Raw genomic sequence first — 13,644 nt, forward strand, 5'->3', positions numbered from 1 at the left:
ATATATATATATATATATATATATATATATATATATAATATAAAGCTTAACATCTGTGTGTGTGTTATATATAATATAAAGCTTAACATCTGTGTGTGTGTGTCTGGTCATGAATAAGCTCCTATATGGTTGACTATTATAGAAAACTGATCACATATAATGATAGAAGATCTATCGAGACACGGGAATGGGTATGTCTGATCTGGCATAATGATGATTTATTAAAATTGTGAGGTCTGCGTACGTACCTGGTCCACAAAGTATGGAAATAAAAAAAAATTTAATTAAAAAACAAGGCCAATAGCCATTAGTTGAGTTCTCTTGTGTAATGAATGAATGCGTGAATGTAGGATTGACATGAAATTCTTAAAGATAAACTAAAATGACCGAAGAATGGGTTGAAATGACTTAAATAAATAAAAAGTAAATGACTTAGAATGATTTTAATGAACTTATGGATGAATTGAATGACCTTAAGAATGACTTGAATGCTTAAAAAATATCTGGAATCCTTCAAAAACAACTTGAATTATCTGGAGAATGACTTGAATGGCTTTGAGACTGATATTTTACATTAAATTAATACAGAAAAGTGATCCCCCACTTTATATCACAAAGTTACAAACATAAGTACAGCATGTAGTAAGATAAGGCCAAGAAAAGCTTAAAAAGATAAGAACAGCATCTATTAACAACAGACCTTTGATCTTAACCAAAAAGGCCAAGCACAAAAGTGTTATGGACAGACCGACAGACCGACCGACAGACGGACGGAGTGACTTATAGAGTCGCTTGCACGCGACTAAAAACGTTTACAAGTGTTTTTGATATAGATGTATATAAGAATACTTCCATAAGTATGTTTTAACTTAAATAGGGATGGTATAATAAAATTGTAGGGTCTGCGTTCGCGCATGGCCTCCATAGAATGGAAATAGGCACAAACTTTAATAAAGACTTTTCATATCTATCTGCGTAAGTATACTTTGATAACTATGTTTCAGTTTGAAGAAGTATGGGGTGTTCGTTCGCACCTGACTTCCATAGAATGGAAATATGTCACAAAGTTTAACAAGGTTTTTTAATATAGATCGACAGAATATTGTGATAAGTGTTTCTGTGTGAACAGGTATGGTATAATAAATTATGGGGTTTATCTATTTCATTTTTACTTTCATCATATTTTGCTTTGGTTTTGATACCCCCAAATTCGAAGATATCTTTACAACCCTTCGTTTTCATAACCTATCATACTTTTATAGATCAGAGTCCATTTTCTGTAGGCTGTTTTTGAACCCAGTCAACAACAGGTACTTTTGCTAGTATATATATATATATATATATATATATATATATATATATATATATATATATATATATATATATATATATATATATACTTTGGTAAAGCATACATTGACTTTGTTAGAAAGTTGATATATGCCCACAAATACATATTTGTACATGCACAAGTATACACATACGGATGTATGAGAGAACTTGAATGCCTACTAGACGCTTTTCTCGAGTTCTCTGTACAGGGATTTGTCAGAACAACTTGGCATGAGGATAATTTTCCTTACAAGTAAACCTTGACTAAATATTCTAAATTACATAGTATCTGCGGCTCAAATAAAATCTTCTTGGTATGGCAAGCCATTACTGTCTTTTACAAGGAATGCTGCATGTGATGTTAAGTCAAGTAACCACATAAAGACACCAGATTAAAGGAATTCTTGTTCTGGAATTCAGTAAGACCAAGAAACCACAAGAAATATATCCTATAACATGTTGAAATGGTCAATTGCGGAGAGGAAAATTATTTTCTCGACTTCTTTATTAGAAAACTTTGCTGAAATATTCGAATATCTATGTATCAAAATATTAGCCCCAGGAGGCGGGGGGAAGGGGGCTTGATGACTGAGAATTTCGACTCAAATAAAATGAAATTATGTATGTATTTGAGAGAACTTGAATGCCTACTAGACCCTGTTCTTGAGTGTTTACGGGATTTGTCAGGAAAATCTGGCATAAGAATACTTTTTCCTACAAGTAAACCCATTACTAAATATTTAAATTACATAGAATTCACAGCCCTACACTGACCTATACAAGGAATTTTGCATCTTCTCCAAGTGATGTTATCCCCACGTAACAGCACAAAGCGGACCAGACTAGATGAATTCTTATCCTGGAAGCCAGTAAGACCAAGAGACGACAAGAAATGTATATATAACATATTTAACGGATCAATTGAAGAGAGGAAAATCTATATCCTTAACTTCTTTACTAACTTAACATTCAGGACGTAAAGAACTTTAATATTCGAATATCGATGTATCTCATATAGAGATCAAATGTTAGCTCCTAGGAAAGGGCCCCTTGATTTTTGAGAACTTCAACTGAAATGAAATAAAACCAAAAAATGATGTGTATGAATGGTGTATGCAGATGTATATGTTAAACATCAAGTACAATCTGTATGTGCATATGCTGGTGTGTATGTACTCATAAATATTAATACATATATAGGTGTGGGAGTGGGCTATTGTTTAAGGCTTGTAAGCCTTAAGCACAAATATAATAGAAGTCATTTTGTTTAAAACATTTTATATGTTAAAACATAATAATAACATCCACTGCAGAGGCCGATTAAATATGCACTTGTATTTTTTATTTCTGACCAAGAAAAAATGTGATTTTATATGTGTGTAAGAGCTCTGTGTGAGTTACAATAAAACGCTTTAAACACAAAACTAATGACAATGTCAGTTAGGTGTGATAATTTATTTTGTGTTCAATGTATGCTCGTCAGATTTGAAACTGATCAGCGCAAGATAAATTTATTTATTTGGATTCTTACAGTTGATCAGTTTCATATCTGCCCAAGCTATGTTGTAGGCGAAATAAATTATCACATCTAACTAATATGGCATATATATATATATATATATATATATATATATATATATATATATATATATATATATATATGTATATATATATGTATATATATATATATGTATATATATATATATGTGTGTGTGTATATATATATATATATATATGTATATATATATGTGTGTATATATATATATATATGTATATATATATGTATATATATATGTATATATATATATATATATATATATATATATATATATATATATATATATATATATCCGTTTTGCAATTATGTTGTATTTTGTATGTGTATTTTGTATGTTATATGTGCATTTTGTACAAATAATAGACTAGATGGAGATGGTTCAATTGTTACATGTTGAAAGAAGCAATGAAAATGTTGATGTCTATACTGTCGATGTTATGTCCGATATGTAAACTAATGTCTTAGTCTTGATTGTTATTAGTGTTCTTTTTTGTTGCTGTACTCTACATTGGTGGGCAGCTAGAATGCTATAACAACTAAGATGAGAACACTAATTCAAATTCACTAATGTAAATATATAATTCCTCATCTCAGAAAATTAGACAATGTCGGTTCGTTTTAAAAATACTCAACATTCCTCATTTTTTCTTTTTCTTTTCGATCAAAAGAATAAAGCAAAATTGTGATATTTATAATGGATAAACACAGAGACAATGGAGAAAGAGATTTAGAACAAAAAGAAATGAAAAGAATTGAATTTCTTTAGATTAAATCCTTTAATAACTGTCATTGTTCATTTGTAATTCATTTGAAAACTTAACTGAAAAAAATGTCAATATCCAACCATCATTAATAAAAAATAAAAAATAAGAGCAGTGAATTGATACTGATAAAAACACAACAGTGAGTGCATATAAAATATGTTCTACAAGAGACATGATGTCCATAATGTCTGTATGGGAGAAGGGAGTCTTTCTTCTTCTTCTTTTTTTATTCTTTTGTAATTTTTGTATATTTGTATAGATTTCAGTGTCTGAAACTTATGATTTTTTCCTATTTTATCATTTATAAATACCTATTTACAAATATAAATAATGAGGCTACAGTGCAAATGCTAGATAATATTTTCCTACTTGTATGAGGTCACTGTGACATTTTAATTGCTGAAGTGTGACCGGTTTAGTATTTGTTCTTTCATTTTTTTCATTTTCTTTTTTTTTTTTTTAATTTTTAATTTTTTCGCTTTCATTCACTTTTTCATTTTATTTTTCACTTCCATTCACGTTTTCATTTTTTTCACTTTCATTCATTATTTTTATTTTCCTTCCTCAACACTCATTTGTTTTCTGATAATCTTTTCTCTCATTTTTATATTTTTTTTTTTTCACAGTTTCTCTTTAAGCTGTTAAGTGTTTTCTTTTTGTTTTGGTATATTAGTATTGTTTGTCCTTCTTTCCTTATTGGGTATTATAATAATTACGGTTTTCTTGCAATGGTACAAAGATCTCAATGCAGGTCTGTGTGCAAAAAATTAAAAAGTAGAAATAAAAGATGAAAATAAAAAAGTGTATATGAGAAAATAATGGCCGTATGTAGTGGACATTATTATTTTAAGGGTTGTAGGAGAGGGATGTTGTTTGTATTAGTGTTCACACACTTTGAGATGATAATCACTTAAGAGGTCTACATTATTAACTGAAGAGTTATACCAAATATTCTTCGAGTTCATCCTTGAATACCACCCTTTTCATTATACAACATTCAAATTCACAGTAAATAAAAAGTACACAAATTTATCAGCTAAACCTAAGTCTGTAAAAATTAAGTATGCATATGATTATCGGTTTTGTTGGGTAAAATGCAATCCAACAGAGTGCTCGATTATTTTATAAAAATATCATAATATTCATAATGTTACAGATGTTCAGATCAATATAGTAACCATAGGTTTCAAATTAGGAGTGAGTACCTGTCAAAATATGGTTAATGAAAACCAATGAATGGTTAATTAAAGATCACGAAAATCCAGTATTTTTATTCAGTTCCACACCTTGAAACTTAAAATGCCATGTTGATCAGAACTTCTGTAACCTTACTAAAATTATAACTTAACTTGTTTGGAACCGTGAAATGACAGAGAGGAAAAGAATGTGCATCTAAATGCAACATTGTTATAATAATATCATTGCTTAATGCTATTATCTGACAAATTGCTTTCACATTCGAACCATCATGAGTTGAAATATTTAAAATTTAGATTCACTGCTAATTAAAAACATGATCTAAGAATTGAGCACTTTTATGATAATCTCCGTGGCAGGGTCTGAAGAAGTAATGTTCCCTACCTTAGAAATATTGTTTGACACACGTCATCTTTCATGATTCGTCGATAGACGAATGTCATAATTTAATGGTATTTTTTATATTATTCGAACTCGCCTTAGTCTCGGAGTGATGTGCCTGCCTTTTAAAGATTTATCACAGTTGTTTGTTTCTAAAAAGAAAGCCATAAATCGTTTCTCTCTTTTTTTTTTTAAATATCTGGTTTTTAAACGACTTGACTACTTGTATTAGGTTTAGTTTCTTTATCTGGTAGACCCCACTACTCTGTAGAATATTGATATGCTAATTAAAGAAACATGACATGTGTTTTTTTTTTCCGTTTTCTATAATTGATACCAATTTTTACTTAATCTGGATAGTAAAACATGTATTTAACCATCGTAAATTCTTTTTTGGGGGATTTTGATAAATTAATTTGCCTCTACCTATTTGATATTTTTTGTATAAAAATTATTTTTAATTTCTACTAATTATATTGCGATTATTTGTGGCAATTTTAAGATATCCTAATTGATATTCGAGCTAATATATTTTGTTCCCATACATAGTAAATGTTGTGTTATTATTGCATTTTTGACAACTGTATTTTATCATGTGGTGATAATACTTACTTTTGAAATTATTTTTCGCTGAAAGGATATGCATACTTTATGTTAATTGTTGAAGTTATTATTTACTGTTACTTTGCATATAACATTAGCACATTTCTTTATCCGTGAGCAATAGTTTTTTTTTTATTTTATCATTTTTTTAATAAACCATCTTCTTATGATTAGCCCAAACTGAACAAAGTTGGTTTCATTTATCTGTTTTATAAAGTATTTTCAGCCTGTGCTCACTTCACCATCTTGCAAAGCAGTAAAACACGGGCCCCAAATGCTTCTGATCTGTAATGACTTCGGCATAATAACTGTGCCATGATCAAATGGATATGATGCTGTAAGGGTACCTTCAACCATGCTTCATAAGAAACTTGGTATTGGTGTGATTATGAATGCTTTATATGCTCTGTATCTTAGGTGTTTAGCATGTACAGCGTACCATCGCTTGCATCAATATAACATGCCTGGATATCCCAGACACTAGCTATATAGCATGGTAGACTGAGCAAGATCTTGAGTGTGTATGCAGTGGCTTGACTACATTCGGTACGAATTATGTGAACCTTTTGAATCGCCTCGTGTTGCCCATCCCAGAGTCCGGAACACTCGCAGCACCGCATGATGATCATCACGACGACGACGACGACGACGACGACGACGACGACGACGACGGGTTAGTTTGAGTTATTTAATTACAAAACAAAATGCCTATTTAAAATAGTTATTATTATGTTAACCATGAACAAGAAGGATGATGAGTGTCATACATTTCTCCAAGGCATAAGTGAACATAATGGATCCAACTCAGATGCACAACCTCTCAAAGCAACATCATACAAAGAAGGAGAAATACTCATAGAAAGAACAGAATTATTCAGGAAAGAATAAGAGAAAGAAACATGATTAGAAACAGTTTCAGTTCTATGTCTTGAGGTGCCATTTTGATATTCCTCATAGAAATGTGAGTTACTACGACTTGTTCAGCTGTGTCTACACCAATAACAATAGGTAATCCTTGACCAGACAGTTGCTGTTATGTGACAAATGGATCTGTATGTCTAAAGGGCATTAGTCCAAAGTGAATCCCAACTGCCTTGATCTGCATTTTGTTTGCTGATTCATCAAGTTGCACTTAGCCCTTCTCTTAGAGAGAACAAATATGGGGTTTCATTAAACAGAAAAATTAAAAATAAACTAGAAAAGATGGCAAAACAGAAGTAGAAGATGACGTGATGTAAAAATTATAAAAAAGGAGTAAATACAAGAAAGAAGATTCATTCGTTTCAGTTAAAACAAATAATACTTTAAATTCTATGAGAGATTTATCCAACCCGTTAAGTTCCCAATAGGATCATGTCTATATTGTCAATATTATCAATTAAGCACATTGGAGTATTATTGTTTAATGTGTGCGTAAAACTGTTTACATAAAGATATTTTCTAACACAAATTCAGCTCGAAAATATTGCCCATAAAAGTTCATTGTAAGCCATAATTTATTGAAATTATGATCTTATTAATTTCTTTATCGGGATCCAGCAACTGTTGTTCCATTGAAGTGAGTTAAATATTAAAAGTGGAAAAAGTGTCCAATAAGGACTAATTTCGATGATTTATATTTAATAATTGAAAATCAAATGTTTAAAATGGATAAAGACTTAATTTCTTGGAACAAGAAAATTTATGTTTAGTTTATTTGCCACTATTGGTTTTTAAATGTGAAAGACATTTCTTTCACATGTTATTTACATATTTCTTTATTGTGATTGCTATATTTACAAAGTGTTATCAACAGTTCAGGCTACTTTGGCGCCTTTTGATGTAATCGACACCACTCCAGGAATTTCAAATTGAAAGACATCTGAAATAAATGGAGAACACAGCGTCTGAAACGTTGTGAATATAACAAACACATTACGGACAATATCTTGCAAATAACAACACCTCATCACGGAAATATCAGTAATAATTTCTTGAATATTTTATGACAATGTCCTTGTAAAGAAAATCAATGACTGCTCCCTTATTGTGATTTCAGTATCTAAATGAATAAGAGTTATAAACTTTTATTCTACATTTTTCTACAGAGTAGTTTTTTTTAACCAAATTAATAGGATTCTATGAATTTGAGTCATAATAATGTTGGAATGTTTTTATAGTTTCTCATTCCTTTATTGCAAGCAGTTTATTTCTAGTGTCTTAGAGTTTGTGATAGACCACCAAGGAATGGCACAGACAAACTATATCATTCATTCATACACTCAGAGGGTGTTATCAGGGAATTAAACTCTAGACCTTGTGATATCCAGTTGTATGCTCTTTCAGTTAAGTTTTTTTTACCCTGGCACTACTCACTACAGAGATTTAAATTAGTTTTTGAAATTTTAGTTTTGTATTAAGGGTAATTTTTATAGTACTGCTACCAGAATTAACAGACACATGCATACAGACAAAAAAGAAAGAAGAGAACAAAATTTACCAAGAAATAAGGAAGACAGCATTTTTCTCTCACGTCTATTCATGTATGTAAGAATTGTGTTGTTTTTTTTTTTCTGTGAGCTACCATTTCGTTCATTAAAATGGTCACTTAATCCAAAAATGACCAACTAATAAAAAATGGCCAAGATATAAAAAATTGCATTGAGCAACATCTCCTTGTAAGATCCTCACAATTCCTTTTTATTATTTTTGTTTTTAAATGCAATTATCAAAGAATTTATATATATATTTTTAAACTGGTTTTATGTCAAAGTACTTGATAAGATGATTAGCTCACTTCCTTTCTTTGCTTTTTCTGCATTTTTATGTAACTCCTTTGTCTCGGATAGCACAAGGGCTGAGCCAACTCTAAGCCTGTCCCTCTTTTGTATGCGTTTTATTATATATATATATATGTGTGTGTGTGCGTGTGTGCGCGTGTGTGTGTGTGTGTGTGTAAACTTGAAGGCTCAAATGTATTGGTGATTCAAGGATTCTTGTTCATTTCCTGTCACACGTTTTAGTTCACATAACTTGAGAAAAGAGACATACTTAAAACACTTTTCTTGTCTTGAGCTGATCTGAGGAAATCCTTTCAAATGTTGTAAAAAATTGCATGGAAAAATAAATTCTCAAATAGTGGAACAACATGGACATAAAAACCAGTGAGCGTCAACCACATTAAGCTGTCACTTGACACAATACAGGCTTTGAAATTATTGGGGGTATTTGTTCTTTTTCTTTCACACATACCTAATGTACCTTTAATTAACGCTTAGAGAGACGTGTGTGAGAAAGAGTGTATATATATATATATATATATATATATATATATATATATATATATATATATACACACACACACAAGTAAAATTATGCATAATTATATTTATTATTATTATATATATATATATATGTATATATATGTATGTGTATGTGTGCATGCGTATACACATACAAACATAGTTTATATTTTTGTACTTATATGCATATATACTTCTAACTAGACAAAATGATATAATTATTTTACATCTGCTTGAACTGAAAGCTGTGTTATATTTCAATAACTGCAAATTTAAACAAAATCCCAATCGATTGGGAACTTTATATTTTTACCAATCTTTTTAATTACATGTCAATTTTTAATTATAAATACATAATAAAAGTATTAATTCAAATTGGCCACCAATTTGTCATTTTTTTCGCGGTCTTGGGCAGTATGAAAGAAAAGCTGTGTCAAGTGGCAGGTTAGAAAGTGACTGATCAACAAGGGTGAAAAAATATTTCTTCACCTAATTATTTCTTAAGGATTCACCAAACTAAAAGTTTTTGTGTGAGGGACAGTTTTTGGATGAAAACTCGCTGTCTTTTTAGTATGGAGAGACTGTAAATATATCTAGTGATTATATACACATGTATATGTTGTGAAATGTATATATATACATATGTAAATAACATGGGAGTGTATACATATGAATATGTATATTTATATAAAACACAGATATAGGTGTATATATGTATATATAAAACATAAATATAAACACATATATGCACATAATATACATATATATATTAGTACATATGTATAACATATAGAATGCGTATATACATATATTTACGCATATATGTATATATTTTATCACATGAATATATATATAAATATATATATATATATATATATATATAATAGAAAGAGAGCGAGAGCAACATAGAGAGAAAGATATGCACACACGTGCATCGAGTTCACGCATACTTTTTCACATAGACATACATGCATTAACTGACCATACCATCACTCTTGTCTTCTCTTTCATTTGAATTTCCTACTTTAATTAAAAAATGAAAAAAAAAAGAAACTAGGCTTTGGGGGGAACTAGAAACTGAATAGGTTTTCACGGCACATTCCCAACCATATTTATATTTTAATTAAACATTTTTTTTACTAAGTTTTATAAAATAAACAATTTAAAAAAAAAGCACAAAGAAACTCCCGCCAAGGCCGTCACTATCACAGTTGTGAGTTAGAGACCCCTAGTTTGATTGTTTTCAGCAGATCAGCAGGTCTTCTTTCTCTTTCTTCGGTTCAAGAGACGTGTTGCCAGTTCAGTCAGAAAAATAATAATAATAATAAAAATCAATGTCTGTCAGCATTCTTGAAAAACATTATATATATATATATATATATATATATATATATATATATATATATATATATATATTTTAGTCAAATGAATATATATCTGTACTAAATCCATACTCGATGGATGGAAAAGAGTACAGTACCTTGTATAAGAAAATTCATTCAAACGCTGAGCTATTTATATCTCCAGACACATCTGGCACTGACCTCTGTCACTGAGCTGCATTTTATTTTGCAAGTTTTCTTTTTTCATGTGAGCTTTTTTTTTTTGTGTTGTTCGATTGACAGAAAGCAGTTTTTGGCAACTATGTGGAAACAGGCTGGTGGCAACTGTGTAATTTTTGTCTTGCTTGATGACATCATTTGCAACTTATTTAGAATTTTTTGTTGTTGTTGTCTTTTCCTCAGTTCATAAGAGAATAAATTTTCTTTCTTTTATTTATTTTTTAGTGTCACAATTTTGTTGTTTAATCGTTCGTGTTCATCAATTGGACTTTTTGTGCTTATTTTCTTTAAGAAGGAATAACAGTTTTTTTCAAGGAATATATATATATATATATATATATATATATCCTTCTTTCAAAAAATACTTTTACCATCCTTGGAGAAATCCCACTTTTTTGTTAATATTTGTGTGAGAAAGGGTTATATTTATTTGGTTTGAAGATTTTTTTTATCTTCTGGTCACTTTTCATTTCGCTGATAAGTAATAGTTCCATTCTTCCTGTTTTCATACCATTCTCTCAGAATCGGGTGCCTCTTCCTTTGTAGATGCTCATTCAAAATTGTTTTTCGTTTTATTTTTTCAAATCAAAAATGTTATAACAAAAACACATATACATACAAAACCACCTGCTCTAACAGACAAACACCTCTGTCCTCGTTTAATGTCTTCTTTTTTTTTTTTTAATTTTCATTGACATTCAGTCAGCTGTAATGTAAATAGATTATGTTAGAGTTTATTTTGTGTTTAAGGAATGTAGTTTGAACAGAGACATTCATGAATATGTTGTTATGCAAAAAAGAGTTTTTAATATACACAAATGCGTGTTAACATGTTGAATTAACAAAGATTATAAATATGTTTGGGGGTTATTTTGGAGTGGAGTGTATTTTTTTTTAATGATTAAATTTCTGTTGGTATTCGATATGCACACAGGTGCAGTATGTAATAATACAATGTTTTCAAGGTGAAGTGTTTAAACAACAAATTCAACAAATTCTAAGTATCTGGAACAAGGGCGATAGAGATAGGTTAAAAGGAATAAGGGGGGTTGTAGCCTTGGTGGAAAACTAAAATGAAAATACTTTTTTTTAATATATATATTTGTGTGTGTGTGTGTGTGTGTGTGTGTGTGTGTGTGTGTGTGTATAAAAACGTCTTTATTTTCTGTTTCAATTCGGCATCTTGAACTTTTCTCAGTGAAATGTGTTTCTGCAACTCTCATTACTTTCCCCAGATAAGAATAATTTGAACCAAAACAAATATAACAGCATAATAAAGGTAACTGCTATTTGCCAAAGTTCAGATACATGTTCGGTAATTATTGATATATAATCAATCAGCATACTAAAAATTGATAATCGACAAAACACAATAATAATAATAATAACAATAATAATAATAATAATCGGCAATGGTATGAAGAATGAGAAGAAAAATAATTAATTATATCTATACCACTGGTAGTTGTTGATTTTATATCTATGCCAATGAGATGATCAGAGAGGGCATATAGGCGTGAAAGACTTGCCCAACGTCTAAGATGGCTATTTCTGAACCTGAACCAACCATATATATAAAAGAAACATGGTTGCTCAAAAATATCAACATCTACTCCAGAAAAGCCATGCAACACACCTAAATACAACAGCAGCAATAATGGTATCATTATAACAAACCATAGTAATGAATGACTATAAATGAAGCAAAATAAATTAAGAATTATATCTAGATCAGCGTTTCCTCTTCATCAGCAATTATTAGATGATTAGAAAATGGCGGTGATCTTTAGAACAATATATTACTTGATTATTAAGAAGCAATAGTAACTAATACATAAAAAAGAAAGTCAAAACAAAGATATAAATAATATAATATTACACTTAAGTAAAATTAAATTTAGATGGATACACAGCAAAAATCATATAATAAAAGTTTCTTGGTAATAATTCACTAAACTGCAACACTGGTAATTCTCAGTAATTTCAGATAAGGTTTGTGTGATTGTTAAGATTTGAACATCCAAGAAACATTGCATTCGAAGCCTTAAATATAGTGAACCATTGACAAGATTGGAAACTTGATTTAAATGTTGGATGTTTGATGATATGTGTATGCGAGTGTGTTTTGTTTTTGTCCAACTCATTTGTATATGTTACTCCTTCCATGTTTTATTTTTTTTTGTTGCCATTTTGTATTTAGATCCATTTGATTAAATTATTCTAGTGACAAATTTTAGCCCCAAAATTTATTTAGTTATACTAAGAACTGTACATTTTTTTGTTAACTGATTGCACTGTTGATGACGTTTATATCACCAAACTGATACTAAAAGAATATTCTTAAATTGCTACATTTTTGTACATTCATGGGTATATATATATATATACATATATATACATATATATATATATTTATATATATATATATATATATATATATAAAGTGTATTTATGTTCATATGTATATGAATGTATGCATGTACATATATACAAATGTATACTATACACACACACACACACACATATATATATATATATATATATATATATATATATATATATATATATACTCATGAATGTATGCATATATATATAATGTGTGTGTGTGTGTGTGTTTCTGAAATCATGGAAAGGAGTATTTGTTTTCCCCCGAGCTGCTGGCAATGTATGTCCAAGCAACCCTGCACCCAACCTCATACATTAAAGTATTTATGGATGTCTTTCTCCTTAATATGTTTTTTGGACACATGACTTGTATTCCAAATATTGGAAATCTATTTTTTATTTAATTCTTATGAATTGTGACTTTTTTCTCTATGAAAGAGTTTTTTCTCTTTTATAAATTGACTCTTTCAACTCTCACGTTTTTATTTTGTAAAAAAAAATTATTATAAACGTGTAAACCATTTTTGTTTCTTTGTTTATAGAGCGACTGCATTGGGATATAATTTCGAAATTAAAAACAA

Source organism: Euprymna scolopes, chromosome 18, assembly GCF_053919585.1.
Source record: "Euprymna scolopes isolate OS-2025 chromosome 18, ASM5391958v1, whole genome shotgun sequence".
Lineage (NCBI taxonomy): Eukaryota > Metazoa > Mollusca > Cephalopoda > Sepiida > Sepiolidae > Euprymna > Euprymna scolopes.